Here is a 15,938-nt window from a genome sequence, read left to right as displayed (position 1 = left end):
AACTTTTCTTCAAGAAATCCCACGAGATGTTATCAAACGCTTTCTCAGCATCTATGAATACCAAGGCCGCTTGTCTATCTATGCTCATATCCAAATATTCAATAATGTCTATCAAGTTCCTTACATTGTCCCTTAGTTGTCTCCCTGGAAGGAAGCCCGTTTGATCTTTATGTATTCTGTTGTTCAAAACCTTTTTTAGTCTTTCTGCCATTATATCTGCAAATAGCTTATAATCATTATTTAGTAGTGAAATTGGCCTATAGTTTTTCACTTCCAAAGTATCTGCCTCTTTTTTGGGAATCAAAGTAATATATGCTTCCTTCCAGGTATTCGGGATCCTTCCTTCCTTTAATATATTATTCATCACTTCACCTAACACTGGGGATATTTGATTACTTAGTGTTTTATAATATTTAGCTGAGAGCCCATCTGGGCCTGGCACTTGCCCGTTTTTCATCTTTTTAATAGCCTTCTTTATCTCTTCTTGGGTAATTTCCTGGTCTAATATCTCTTTTTCTTCTTTTGGGATTTGTTTTAACTGATGTTCTTGCAAAAACTGCTCTATTTCTTGTTTCGTTTCCTTTCCTCTTTTATATAAGTCCTTATAATATTTTTGAAATATCTTCCTTATTTCTTTTGGCTCTTCCACAATCCTTTCTCCTTCCCTTATCTTACTAATCGTGTTTTGTTTTCTTCTTTCTCTTATTTGCCACGCCAAATATTTGCCTATCTTGTTTGCGGATTCAAATGTCCTCTGGTTCATCATTTTAATTTTCCATTCTACCTCTTGATCAATTATTGTAGAAAGTTTAGCTTGTAATATCTTTATATTCTGTTTTGCAATCTCCTCACTGGGGTTGATGGTTAATTTTTTTTCATTTTCCATAATCTGTGTTAGGATCTGTTCCTTCTTTGACTCTTTTTCTTTTCTTACTTGGCTATTTTTCTGTATTAAAAAGCCCCTCATAACTGCCTTTCCTGCGTCCCACACCGTCTCTATAGCAGTTTCCCCGTTTAGATTCCATTTAAGGTAATCTTCTATTGTCTCTATTGCCTTATTTACGATCTTCGGATCATTAAATAGAAATTCATTCATTCTCCATCTAGTTGTTTTAATATCCTTGCCTTTCAGCTCACTGTAAACCGCATTATGAACAGAAATAATTCTATAGCCTATTTTATCATAGCTTCTTTCACTTCATTTTTCGTGAACCATTCAAGCAACAAATCATATATTCTGGATAGTGTTTTACCTCTACACTCTATTAGTTCAATTTGAAATTTTGGGTTTTTTTATCCTCAAACCCAACTTTCCTTTTATCTTCATTCAGTATATCGTTTACCTGATGGTATTGCAACCACCCTGTTAACATACTTTCAATTTGGTCATACGGCTTGAGTTTTAACCCTTGTTCCATACTTCTAGTGATTTCCTTGTATGTCGCTCTTTTCCCTTCCATATTCACCTTTTTGATTGTCAGTACATCTATCGGTGATACCCACCATGGGGTTTTCCTTTCCAATAATTTTTTATTCCTTTCCCATACTTCGTATATTGACCTTCTAATCACATGGCTTAAGAAACCTTTGTGTACTTTTACTTTGTCGTACTATAGGTACAAATGCCACCCATACCTATTGCCATGACCCTCTAAGTCCAAGAGATCAGTGTTTTCCAATGTCATCCATTCCTTCAACCATACTAGACAGGACGCCTCATAATATAAATTCATATTTGGCAAGGTGAAACCGCCTCTTTCTTTTTTGTCTATTAATATTTTCAATTTAATCCTCAACTTTTTCCCTTGCCAGATGAATTTTGATAATGATTTTTGCCAATTTATGAGTTGTTCTGTCCCTTTAATTACCGTGGAGCTGCAGCCATTGAAAGAAGCCCGAGATAGCCCTCCAGGGAATCTCAAGGTTCAGCGAAGGCTACGTGGACCTCGGAACCTCAAGGGGTATCTTGGGGGACGTGGCACCCGGTGGTGTCTGGTCATGTTCCCCTGCTCTTCGGGTTTTAGAAATAAATCCAGAGATGGGATCGAGCTTCTAATGAAAGCGGCAAGCTTCCAAAAATTAAAAACCAATTTGGAATTATAATTGGTAGAGTCTGTCCCAGCAGCTGGGAGACGATGGCGTATAGCGGAAGGTTGCAGGAAGGAATGAGGAAAGAAAGTATCTGCTGAGTGAGTGTTACTTATTAAGACCTTGGTTACATTGTATAAAGTGTCGAGGCGACGCTTTTATTTAAAATAACTTGTGGTGAGTGGAGTTAGAGGTTTCCCTCTGTCAGTATTGGCTGGAATTTGAACTGTCTGCTGATTAAAATAAATTGATTCGTCACACTCCACCATTTTTAGATGAGAAAAGTTGTACTAGCCATGACTGGCTAAACATATTAAAGATCTGGATTAGTGACCCATTGCCGAACATGGAAAAATCTAAAACATTCAACTGTAGCTCTTTATTGGGATTAACAACGGACTTTGTTGGAGAAGGAGACTTTGGCGTTTGGATTTATAAACACCCCCCCCCCAAGCATTCTTTCGTGAGGAGGAAGACACCGGAAACCCCGTTCTTTATTGCTTTTGGAGTACACGGCTTTTTTTTTTTTTTTTTTTTTTTAGGTTTCCAGTGGACTAAGCTGACAAGCGGACTTTGTTGGGGGGCTTAAGACAGTGTTGGAGAAGGCGATTTTGGTGTTTGGATTTATAAAATCGCCCCACCCCACCAGCATTGCTTCGTGAGGAGGAAGACACCGGAAACCCTGTTCTTTAGTGTTTTTGGAGTACCTAGTGCTTTTCTGAGGTCACCAGTGGATTAAGCCAACAAGCGGCGGAAAAAAGAAGAATGCAAATTGGGTCACAAATATCTTCCTTTTTTATTCTTTCTCATATACAGCAGTTCGGATTCTCCGCTCTTTGTTTCTTGCTGGCTTTCTTCGGATGAGACGGTGGGACAGACAAAGAAAATGAAAGTAACTGTATTGAAGGACCGTCATTTCTGTGTTTGCTGCCATCGCATCGGACAGGAGGGAATCCAACCTAAAAATAGAAAGGTTGGATTTGTGACCTCTGGGGCTTGTCAGAAAAATTACACAGGACAATTTAAGAGCCAAACAGTACTTTTGGGCAATAAATAAACAACATGTCTGGGGGGAAATGGGAAAAAGGGAATAGGCACCCAGGAGAAAGACATCCTTCCTGGCAGGAGAATGGGAAAGAGGTCAAGGAGATTAGAGACTGTAACGGAATGGTTATACCAGATTTAGATAGATCAATGAAAAGATGAGATGCAAATGAAGGTAAATAACCAAAAACATTCTTTGATATGGTTAATACATTAGGACTAATTGATATTTGGAGACTTTAAAACCCAGCAACAAAACAGTTTACATTTTTCTCAAAACCAAATCAAAGATCTGGTAGAATAGCTTATATATGGACCTCTAAGGAATTGATTCCAAGAGTTTCAAAAACAGAGATCTCCCCAAGAACTTTGTCAGACGATAATTCATTATATATGGAAATAATAATAATAATAATAATAATAATAATAATAATACAGTGGTGCCCCGCAAGACGAACGCCTCGCAAGATGGAAAACCTGCTAGACGAAAGGGTTTTCCGTTTTGGAGGCGCTTCGCAAAACGAATTTCCCTATGGGCTTCCTCCGCAAGACGAAAGCCCATAGGGAAATCTCCGGGACAGCGGGGAAGCGCAGCGTCTTCCCCACTGTCCTCTACCTCCTTTGAAGGCTGCCGGTGGGGCGGAAAGCCATTCTCCCCGCGCCAGCCTTCGGATGGCTCCTCCAAAGGCTGGCGGTGGGGAGAAAAGCCCTTCTCCCCGAGCCAGCCTTCGGAAGGCTCCTCCGAAGGCTGGCGGTGGGGAGAAAAGCCCCTCTCCCCGCACCAGCCTTCGGAAGGCTCCTCCGAAGGCTGGCGGTGGGGCGGAAAGCCCCTCTCCCCGCGCCAGCCTTCGGAAGGCTCCTCCGAAGGCTGGCGGTGGGGAGGAAAGCCCTTCTCCCCGCGCCAGCCTTCAGAAGGCTCCTCCGAAGGCTGGCGGTGGGGAGGAAAGCCCTTCTCCCCGCGCCAGCCTTCGGAAGGCTGCTCCGAAGGCTGGCGGTGGGGCGGAAAGCCATTCTCCCCGCGCCAGCCTTCGGATGGCTGTCCTGAAGACTTGCGGTGGGAGGAGGGTTTTCCTTCCCACCGCCAACATTCAGAATGCTGTTCTGAATGTTGGTGGTGGGGAGGAAAAACCCTTCTCCCACCGCAAGCCCCGGGAACAGAGGAGAAGCGCTGCGCCCCTTCCCCTCTGTTCCCGTACCTGTCCTGAAGGCTTGTGGTGGGGAGAAAAGCCCTTCTCCGCACCGCCAGCCTGGCAAGTGGTTTCCATAGGAACGCATTAATTGATTTTCAATGCATTCCTATGGGAAACCGTGCTTCGCAAGACGAAAAACTCGCAAGAAGAAAAAACTTGCGGAACGAATTAATTTCATCTTGCGAGGCACCACTGTAATAAATTTTATTTATACCCCGCCCTCCCCAGCTAAGGCTGGGCTCAGGGTTGCTAAAAACCAATAATAAAAACAAGTTGAATGAATGCAACTTAAAAACAAGATTAAAATACACATTAAAACATTAAAATGCAGCCTCATCACAGGAGGAGAAAGGAAAAAAGAAAGAGGGGGAGGGAATCAAATTGGCTCCAAGCTAAAGACCAAGCAGAACAACTCTGTCTTACAGGCCCTGCGGAAAGAAATCAGGTCCTGCAGGGCCCTGGTCTCGTGAGGCAGAGCGTTCCACCAGACTGGAGCCAGTGTTGAAAAAGCCCTGGCTATGGTTGAGGCTAATCTAACTTCCATAGGGCCTGGGACCACTAGGGTGTTGCTATTTATGGACCTTAAGGTCCTCCGTGGGGCATACCGGGAGAGGCGGTCCCATAGGTACGAGGGTCCCAGGCTGTGAAGGGCTTTAAAGGTCAAAACCAGCACCTTAAATCTGACCCTGTACTCCACCAGGAGCCAGTGCAGCTGGAAAAGCACAGGGGGAATAAGCTCCCATGGCAGAGACCTGTGAGGAGCCTTGCTGCAGCATTCTGCACCCACTGGAGTTTCTGGGACAGCTTCAAGGGCAGCCCCGCGTAGAGCGAATTACAGTAGCCAAGCCTGGAGGTGACCGTCGCATGGATTACTGTGGCCAGGTCGGGGCGGGAAAGGTAAGGGACCAACTGCTTGATGTGGAGAAGGTGGAAAAATGTCACCTTGGCTGTTGCTGTAACCTGTGCCTCCATGTAAAGGGAGGCGTTAAGGATTACACCCAAACTCTTAACGGAAGGCAATGGCACTAATTGGGCCCCCACAGAAGGGAGTTAAAAGGGAAAGACCCCTCAGCATTTAGATGGAGAATGAATGAGTCTGTTTAATGACCAAAAGATAGTGCAAAAAGCCAATGAGATAATAGCAGAATATTTCAAATGGAATTTAAATAAAGGAACACCCATTGAAACAGTATGGGACGCAAGCAAAGCAGTGATGAGAGGCTTTTTGATTCGAAATAATAGTTTCCAGAAAAAAGGAAGAGAGAAGAAAAAAGAAATTCTGGCTCATCTCATGGAGAATGAGAGAATGCTAACAATAAAACCAAAAGACGAGACAATAAAACAAAATATTAAAATATTGCAGACTCAGTTCTCCATTGTGGTGGGTCAGGAAGTTGAGTGGAAAATAAAGACAATGAGACAAAAGAACTTCGATTCAGCTAATAAAAGTAGAAAAAAATGGTATGGCAATTAAAGGCAAGACAAAGGCAAAACACAGTTTGTAGGATAAAAGAGGCAGATAAGATAATTGAAGACCCCAAGGAAATTATAAAGACTTTCCAGAGATTCTGGTCTATAAGGAGTTATACGCAAAAGATAGTAAGAGAATAGAAAAATATATGCAAAACCACCAATTGCAACAAATTCCTACAGAAGAGAAAGAACAATTAAACCAGGAAATATCAGAACAAGAAATCGAGAAAGCAGTAAGAAGAAAGAAAATAGGAAAGGCTCCAGGCCCACATGTCATTTCTGCAAAATACTATAAAACAAAGTGAAAGCTTTCACAGATGATCTAGTCTTAACTTTGGAAGACCCCAAATATAGTGTAAAAGAGGCCTTAAAGAAAGTGGAAGTTTTTGGAAAGGTATCTGGGTTTAAACTCAATAAAATTTAAACAAAAATGCTAGTAAAGAATATGAACAAAGAAGAAATAGAAGAACTACAAGCATCTCCAGGTATTATGGTGGTTTAAAGGGTGAAATATCTGGGAATCTGGTTGACAACAAAAAATATTGATTTGTTCAAAGATAATTATGAGAGTACATGGAAGGAAATTAAGAAAGATCTAGATATATGGAGTAGAATATAAGTCATTCCTGGATAGAATATAAGTGATAAAGATGAATATCTTACCTAGAATGTTATTCCTATTCCTCTGCATCTGCATCTGGTTTGACCGGTGCAGTCAGCTCACACACCACACACATTCCCACTGCGATTCCCAATCGACCAGGAGTAGTGGGTGGTGGGGGAAGGAAGGCTACTGTGACAGGTATGGTGGCAGGGTTTGCGCCCCGGGGTGGTGGAGGAGAGAATACCATCACTCTTTTCTGGGGCTCACCTGGCATTTTTTCCCCTATGGTAAGTCAAAAAGCCCAAGGCAGGAAGTGTGCCACTGTAGCAAAGAGCCAAAGGGAAATGCTGACCTTATATCCCTTCCTGGCTCTTGCACCAGGTGCTGTGAATTACCAATTGGCCTCACCTGTGCAGCCATGCCTTGCCTCTTCAGAACTTAGGAAAGCCCAGGTCCTGCGAAGCCCTACTGGTCACAGGGCCTGGCTCCTTCATGCACTCCTGACAATAAGATGGGAGACACCTGGCTTGCTAGTAGTAAAAGGATCTGAAAAGGATCCTTTTCAGTAGTAATAAAAGGATCTGAAAAGGATCTACGAATCTTAGTAGACCACAAACTTAACGTGAGTCAGGTATAATCCAGCAGCAAAAAAGAAAAAAGAAAAGCTAGTGTTATTCTAGACTGCATCAACAGAAGTATAGTTTCCAGTTTAAGGGAAGTGACAGTCTCACTCTATTCTGTCTTGGTCAGACAACACCTGGAACACTGTGCCCACTTCTAGGCACCACAGTTTAAGAAGGATGTTGACAAGCTGGAACGTGTGCAGAGGAGGGCAACAAAGATGATCAAGGGCCTGGAAACCAAGCCTTCTGAGCAGCAGTTGAGGGAGCTGTTTAGCCTGGATAAGAGGAGACTGAAGGGCATTAAGATATCCATCTTCAATATCTCAGGGGCTGCCACATGGAATACGAAGCAGGCTTGTTTTCTCCTGCTTTGGAGGTTAGGATCCAAATAAATGGTTTCAAGTTACAAGAAAGAAGATTCTGACTAAGTTTCAGAAAGAACTTTCTGACAGTAAGAGCGGTTTGACAGTGGAACAGTCTCCCTCAGGACGTTGTGGACTCTCCTTCCTTGGAGATTTTTAAGCAGAGGTTAGTTGGAATCTCATGGACACTTTAGTCGAGATTCTTGTATCACAGGGGGTTGGACTGGATGACTCTTGGGTGCCTTCCAACACTGCAGTTCTATGATTAATCAGATCTAGTTGGGTCATTGGACTGTTACCATAGCAACTGAACTTTCACCTGCATCATCATGGGATGATTTACAATCATGAAGAAAATTAACCCCTTCTAGTTACTCTGTTTTGCACCTGTTATTTTTTTGTACCTCAAACCTAGCCTGTGTACTGTTTTGATTTACACATCAAAGCCTTTAGCCACATTAACAGAGGACTAATGGGAGGTGGAATCCAACCACATAAGGAGGACCCAGAAGTTCTTCCTTTCAGTGCCTGGCACCTTCCCTCTGTACATTGCAGATCTCTCCCTTCACCTTCCCAGCAGCACACTCTGCTCAAGCACTTCAGCTGTGTTGCCTGCCTCCTTTGCTTCTTCTCCCTAATAGTCAGTGCCACATGGAAGCCCAAATTGGCATGATGTTGATTATGCAAGAGTGGGTTCTTAGCACCACTAATCAGCTGGTAATCCAATAACCTTCTCAGCTAACATGCACTTGCCACATCCTGATGGCTGAGAGAGAGCAGGAGCAATCCCATCAGGCTACTAATTATCACCTGGCAGCTGTAAAGGTGAGCATCAGGTGGAGAAGCAAGGAGAATCTAGTCCTGGATTATAAACCATGTGTCAGGTATTCTCTCCTATACCAGTTATCTGCTACCCATAGTATATATATGACAATGAAGATGCTTAGCATGCAGAAGGTCTCAGAACCAATTCCCTGTATCGCCTGTTAAATTAATCTGCTCATGCAGTGAATGGAGGAGGGGAAATTCTTCCTGAATCACTGGAGCAGCATTCTCAGTCAGAGGAGAGAGTTATAGTGCTGGATGGACAAATAGTCTGGCCTAGTGTACAGGAGGCATCCTAAAATACTTGTAGAACTATTTGAATCTCAGCCTCCCATCAAGCCTTGTTAAAAGACAGCAGAAGGAAATGTTGCAACCTTTGGGGCTTTTTTGTTTAGAAAAACAGAAAGGGAGGGGGGAGATTGTGACCAACGAATGGAAACTAGGAGCTGGTTTTTTTGTGTGTCTTACTGTTATTGCAGTGCCACTAGACTATTTCTCAAAAGTGAGACATGCTCTCACCCACCCAAAGGCAGATGCCCCAGTTAGAAAAAACATACTCAATCAAAGAAATAGACCAAGAAGTACATAGCACACAGGCCAATTTTCCAGTTGACGCACAGGGCACTTTAATATCCAGGTTCTTGACGGGGAAAATGTCATTGAGGATTCCATTTCTGTAAAGCAGTGGTGTAATATTTTCCTAATGCTAAATAGAAGGAAGAAGGGCTATGCTAGCAGAGGGAAAGGTTATGGCGGTAGCATGAAACGCTACCCCCTGCAATGCATGAAGCATAGCTAAATAATCCCTGTCAGGTGACCAATCCAACCTCTCTTTATAAACCTCCAGTGAAGGAGAGCCCACCACCTCCCAAGGTTGTCCATTCCACTGACAAACAGCTCTTACCATCACAAAGTTCTTCCTGAAGTTTAGTCAGAATCTGCTTTCTTATAATTTGAAATCAGTGCAGGGCGGACTATTCTGGTATAAATGAATACATCAGACAGTAGAGAATGGATGAGAAAGTTGTGGCCCTCCAGATGTCGTGGGACTCCAAACCCCATCATCCCTGACCACTAGCCACATTGACTGGGGCTGATGCAGAATTGGAGTCCCACAACATCTGAAGGGCCACAGACTCCACAAACTCTGCAGGAGAACCTTCAGTAATGTGGAACGCCCTCCCACCAGATGTCAAAGAGAAAAACAACTACCAGACTTTTAGAAGACATCTGAAGGCAGCCCTGTTTAGGGACACTTTTAATGTTTAATAGACTATTGTATTTTAATATTCTGTTGAAAGCCGCCCAGATGGGTGGGGTATTATTATTATTATTATTATTATTATTATTATTATTATTATTATTAAATTATCATTAATTATTAATTTTGTTATTAATTAATTTTGTTATTATTTATTGTTATTATTTAATGGCACTATTTAATAGACTATTGTATTTTAATATTCTGTTGAAAGCCGCCCAGATGGGTGGGGTATAAATTATTATTATTATTATTATTATTATTATTATTATTATTATTATTATTTATTAATTAATTTTATTATTATTTATTGTTATTATTTAATGGGAAGTAATCCTCACGATAAGAAGAGTGACACTCCACATTTGTGCCTGTATCAGTCTGTGAAATTTTGGAGAGTGTAAGTTACTGTGAAATGCCAAGTGCCTGACAACTTGTCTGGGGAAGTTTTGATTCCCAAGCAGCAAAAATGAGAGATTTATCTAGCACCCAGTATGGTCATAATCGTTCATGACTGGTGGTGAACTGCATTCATCCAGGTGTGCCACTGCTTTTATCTATGATATGAATCCTCTCTTCTGTCTACTGGCAATGCCACATCTAATACATTAAAAAAATTAGATTTGCCATCTTTGCTACTGCATTGCATCAGTGGCTTACAGCATAATTCTATTAATTGTGTTGATATTGTTTTTTAGAATTGTGTTGATTTTTTTATTTTTTGTAGTCACTTAGAGTGCAAACTTCTTTAAAAAAAATAGCAGGTCACGTAAGGCAGGTAGAAGAAGCTGACCAAATGATTCCTGACTGCAGTGTAGGTTTGGGGAGATGCTAATGAGAAATGAGGGGGTCGGGACTGGATGCCAGAGATGAGATACTTTGACTCTGTGGTGAGAAGCAAGAAGATGAGTGAAGTTGCTGTTTACTTAGAGAAAGAGTTACGGAAAGAGGCTGGAACGATTGCTGACATGCTGTTTTGCTGAGCATTCAGATTTTTTAAATGCAGCTGAGCAAAATCTAAAAGCCCTTTCTGAGGTTGACTGAGGTCATCCATAATCTGTAAATGCAGGTGTGGGGAACCTCAGTCCCAGGAATCATATTCTGCCCTCTCCATCTGGCCCTCGGGATTCTTCCAAAGCCACACACCTTCCCCAGGTAAACCTCTGACTAGCCTTTATTTGCAGCCTCCTTTTTGCATGACTGGAATGTGTCGCTAAACTCAGATAATATTGCAGGATCACCTTACCCCATGTACATGCAGTCTGCAGAACTGTTACAAGTGCTGTGTAATACTCATTCCACATGTGTAATAAATCAATCTTTCAGTGTGGCAGCACCTACACTTTGGATTCTCTGCCTTTGGGTACCAGGCAATTGCCTTCACTGTATTTCTTTTGGCACCTGCTTAGAACATTATTTTTTCTTAGGCATGACTATCCAGACATGCAGAAGTTACATGTGTTTCATAATTTCCTCTGTGCAATGTGGCAAAGAAAATGAATATGCCAGCATAACATTTCCCTTCGCTGGATGTGGTAAGCTGTAACTTATTGTTCCACCTGAGTGGCACTCGCATTGGTGCCGTATATCCTCTCGTGTTGATGTAGGTGTTAGACTTGTAGTGAGTGTGTAATTCCTTTACGTTCTAGTCCAGAAATTCCTTTTTCTGTTGGTGTTGTTCTCTATGTAACTTGGACAGAAAACTGTTCTGCATCTCTTCCCCCACAATTTATTTAACCAGGGTTGCTCTCCATTGTGTGTTACACAAGAACCCAGTAGGAGACAGCTCTGTACCTCTTCAGTATTTCCCAGAAGTGTGTGAAATGCAGAATTTCCATTTGTGATCTTCTGGGTTTGGAGGGGATGGGATGATGAATCCCATCTTTTTGTAGTGGATCAATGTGAAAAATCCCTTTTCTTTTCTGAATAAAGTGAATTGGATAAGGGCCTGAAATACATCTGCCTCTGTGGACAACCTGCCCCCACCCCCACATAGAAGGTCAAAAATTAGGTTTTCCTAGGGTCTGAGTCAGATTTCAAAGAGAGGGACAATAATGTCATTATTATAATGTCATTATTTTCCTTGTGCTGGAGTGAATTGAGGAAGTTGATGGAATTAGTGTTTGCTTTTCTTTCATACACTAGCCCCCAGACAATAGTGATTTATTTGCAGTGCCATTTTGCATAATTTCTGAGCTTGCTAAAGAGCTTCCTTCTCTACTTTTGGTAATGGGTCAGTTGAGAATGTGTAAATCAGGGTACAAGAAGACTGAATACTATTTGTTACAGTAAGATGCAAATGGAAGGGAAGTGTTTACTAGATTATCTGAGGGCAAGCATGAGAAGTGTAACGGATCCTCCTGATACTTCTGGGGACAGAGTTCTTAGTCACATTTATTCTGAAATAATTGGTTTGAAAGTTTGTTAAGGAGCAGGGCATTCAAATAGCTTTCTCCACACCCACCCACATCCTTTCTCCTATAGCTGAAAATGAAATGTTCTAGCAATATGTCACAACTTCTTTAGCCTACATATAGTAGGGGTATTTAAAATGAGAGTCATCATAATGATTCATAGTTAAAAATTGGTGAGGCAGCAAATGTGTGCTCATTTTTTGCTTTTCAAATTATGCCAACCCTACTGCCACCTCTCATTCTGATCTGACTAGCTTTACCATGGTGGCTTCCTAATATTGTCCAACCAAACAAAGGTGCTGTAAATGTGTATTCCAAAATTGCCCAGGTCGGAAAGTTAAAAGGAAGGTTTCCAATATTTGATACAGGTGGCACTGTGGGTTAAACCACAAAGCCTAGGACTTGCTGATTAGAAGGTCGGCGGTTCGAATCCGACGGGGTGAGCTCCCGTTGCTCGGTCCCTGCTCCTGCCAACCTAGCAGTTTGAAAGCACATCAAAGTGCAAGTAGATAAATAGGTACCGCTCCGGCAGGAAGGCAAACGGCGTTTCGGTGTGTTGCTCTGGTTCGCCAGAAGCAGCTTAGTCATGCTGGCCGCATGACTCAGAAGCTATATACCGGCTCCCTTGGCCAATAAAGCAAGATGAGCTCCACAAGCCCAGAGTCAGTCATGACTGGACCTAATGGTCAGGGGTCCCTTTACCTTTACCTTTAAGGTAAAAAAAAAGGTAAAGGACCCCTGGACGGTTAAGTCCAGTCAAAGGCAACTATGGGGTTGCGGCGCTCATCTCACTTTCAGGCCGAGGGAGCGGGTGTTTGTCCACAGACAACTTTCAGGGTCATGTGGCCAGCATGACTAAACTGTTTCTGGTGTAATGGGACACTGTGATGAGTGTGATAGTGCTCGGAAATGCTGTTAACCTTCCAACCGCAGCGGTACCTATTTATCTACTTTAGCTGGTGTGCTTTAGAACTGCTAGGTTGGAAGAAGCTGGGACTGAGCAACAGGAGCTCACCCCATTGTGTGGATTTGATACGCTGACCTTCCAATCAGCAAGCCCAAGAGGCTCAGTGGTTTAGACCACCGCGCCATCTGCTCCCCTTATTTGATACTAGACAATAAGTAGGCATGATGGTATAGTTCCAAATTTAGAATTCCAAATCTACCTGAAAGGATTTTCTTGGTGTTGCTGAACCGGAAATACATTTCCTAAACACATAGTTTATCTTCTGGAAATATGTTCCAGGTATAAAAACTGACAGAGCTTTCAGAAAATATATAATTATGGGAATAATATTCATTTTGAAAGCATTCACCCTTCCCGAAAGGGTAAGGTTTAATGACTCCCATCTGTCAATATCCAAATAAACCTCTTTCATTATTTTATTTATATTGACTGTTACTAGCTGAGTTATATCTCTTGGTATTAGCATTCCTAAGGATTTAATAGATTTGAGGCAAATTCGGAATTGATATTACTTAAATGAATGAGCAATAAAAAGTTTACCTATTGGCATCAATTCAACTTGTACCAATAAATAAAGTATCCTGGTATTTTACCAAAGGCATAAATTGTTTGCATTAACATAGGAATACTAGTATGAGGTTTCAAAATAAACAAGAGAATATCAGCTGCAAATAAAACCAATTTATATTGAACTGAATCATGGACTGCTCTGTAAATCTTGCAATGTTGTCTAATAGTGCAAGCCAAGGGTTCTAGGCAAATATTAAAAAGCATAATACCGTTCACTTTAACTCTAGATGTAGGTGAGTCATACAATAGTTTAATCCATTTTATAAAAAATAAATAAATCCAAATTTAGTTAAAGCTACCTCTCTATACTGTTTATAAATTTTGTTGAAAGCCTTTTCAGCTTCTAGTGATAAACGTAGACATTGGTCTTTATTTTTGTTTAAATCTACCAATCCATTTCTAATCTAATATTATCTACTGCTTGTTTTTATGAAGTCTGTCTGTTCACTCTTAATGAGCAGTGCTTTTACTTGGTGGATTCTGTTTGCTAAGGTCACTGTTGAAATTTTTGTATCAACATTGATCAATGATATAGGCTGATAATTTGCACACTGAGTATGATCTTTATCTGGTTTGGGTATGAATGTAATATAAGCTTGATTAAATGCCCTACCTTTAGCCAATGTTTTTTTCTAGAAAAATAGGTGCCAGTACAACCATGAAGTTGTTACAGTATGTGGCACACTTTTTAACCAAAATAAAAGAGGTGCCAGTACCCCCTGATAAAAGGCACTGCCTTTAGCAAATGATGGTGTTTTGGAGTTAATAGAACTATGTATGTCTTATACCATTCAAAAGGAAACCCATCCAATCCTGGTGTTCTACCATTTCTCATTTTAAGAATTATTTGCTTAATTTCTGCTTCCGATACTGCTGCTATTAACATTTGTTTCTGTGAATCCTCTAAATACAGTGGTACCTCTAGTTGTGGACTTAATCCGTTTCGGGGTGCCATTCGCACCCTGCCCCGAAAAGTCCGCAACTAGACTGCTTCTTCTGTGCATGTGCGTGGCACGATTGAGCGCTTCTGCACATGTGTGAAGTGCGCAGATCGCTTCTGTGCATGTGCGCGTGGCGAACCCAGAAGTAAACACCAGGTTCATAAGATGAAAGTCCGTAACAAGAGTGGAACACAACTAGAGGTACCACTGTATGGTATATTTATTTTGTAAAAAGCCTCTGTATCATCATAAGCTGCATAGTATTTGACATGTACTGGACTCTGAAGTCAAAACGAGCAAAGAACTGTGTCCTGCAGATCTGCCACTTGTTGAGACAACACATTGTCTGCCAGTACTCAAGACTGAGATGATCAGTGAGGACCTCCATCTGGTGCTGTACCCCTTCAAGAAAGTTCTTCCATGCTTTGAACAGCTGCTACCTCAGCTGGGCGTGGACCAGTTGTTGGGGCAGCATTATATTATTATTTTTTAAAGATATTTATTGCAAATTTTAAACAAAAAATCACCAAACATATAAAGTACCAAGAAATAACAATCAAAAGCAGACAGAATAAAACAAAAAGATAAACATAGAATAGAAAAAATACAACGAACAACTATCCATAAGTCATATTTCCATAACCTTTGGACTTCCTCACATCTCCTTTTCCTGCATTCTCAATAATAAAGTTATAAACAGCAATTTATTACCTTATTTCAGTTCTTATTTTGTAATTCTCAAATATTATGTCTCAGACTTTAAATGCTTTTGTCAAGTACTTAACTGCTTAGTTTAAACATAATATTGCTTCAAATTTCATATTTTTCTTAAACATCACTTATTCTCATAATATCCTTCAACTAAATTGCTGATGCCATGTTGTTTTCTATCGTGCATTTTCTTAACATTCATACAGCTTATAATGTTTTTGTAAGTAGTCAAACTTTTTCCAGTCCTCTTCCACTGTCTCTTCTCCCAGATCTCGAATTCTGCCAGTCATTTCTGCCAACGCCATGTAGTCTATCAGTTGCGTCTGCCATTCTTACAGCGTGGGCAAATCTTGGGTCTTCCAATGTTTTGCGATGAGTATTCTTGCTGCTGTTGTTGCATACATAAAAAACGTTCGATCCTTCTTTAACACCCTCTGGCCAACAATGCCTAAAAGGAAGGCCTCTGGTTTCTTAGGGAAGGTATACTTAAATACCTTTTTTAACTCATTATAGATCATTTCCCAAAAGGCCTTAACCCTCGGGCAAGTCCACCAAAGGTGAAAGAATGTTCCTTCAGTCTCCTTACATTTCCAACATTTATTGTCATGCAAATGGTATATTTTTGCAAGCTTGACTGGGGTCATGTACCACCTATATATCATTTTCATAATATTTTCTTTCAAGGCATTACATGCCGTGAACTTCACACCGGTGGTCCATAACCTTTCCCAGTCAGCAAACATAATGTTGTACCCAATATCCTGCGCCCATTTTATCATTGCTGATTTAACTGTTTCATCTTGAGTATTCCATTTTAACAGCAAGTTGTACATTTTTGAAAGTACCTTAGTCTTGGGTTCTAACA

General features: G+C 41.1%; 1 long non-coding RNA gene across 1 annotated transcript in view; it reads right to left on the bottom strand.

The window, feature by feature from the left end:
• Window positions 1-2,865: 2,865 nt before the first annotated feature.
• The window catches only part of LOC310698671, a 50,809-nt gene continuing 37,736 nt past the window's right edge, over window positions 2,866-15,938 (bottom strand). Inside the window, exon 4 of the long non-coding RNA XR_014521683.1 lies at window positions 2,866-3,047. This is a non-coding gene — a long non-coding RNA (uncharacterized lncRNA). The remainder of the gene's footprint in view (window positions 3,048-15,938) is intronic.

This window comes from Podarcis liolepis (assembly GCF_965112155.1).
Source record: "Podarcis liolepis genome assembly, chromosome: Z".
Classification (NCBI taxonomy): domain Eukaryota; kingdom Metazoa; phylum Chordata; class Lepidosauria; order Squamata; family Lacertidae; genus Podarcis; species Podarcis liolepis.
Note: the sequence above shows the minus strand (reverse complement) of the source record. Positions and strands in the feature narration are given on the sequence as shown.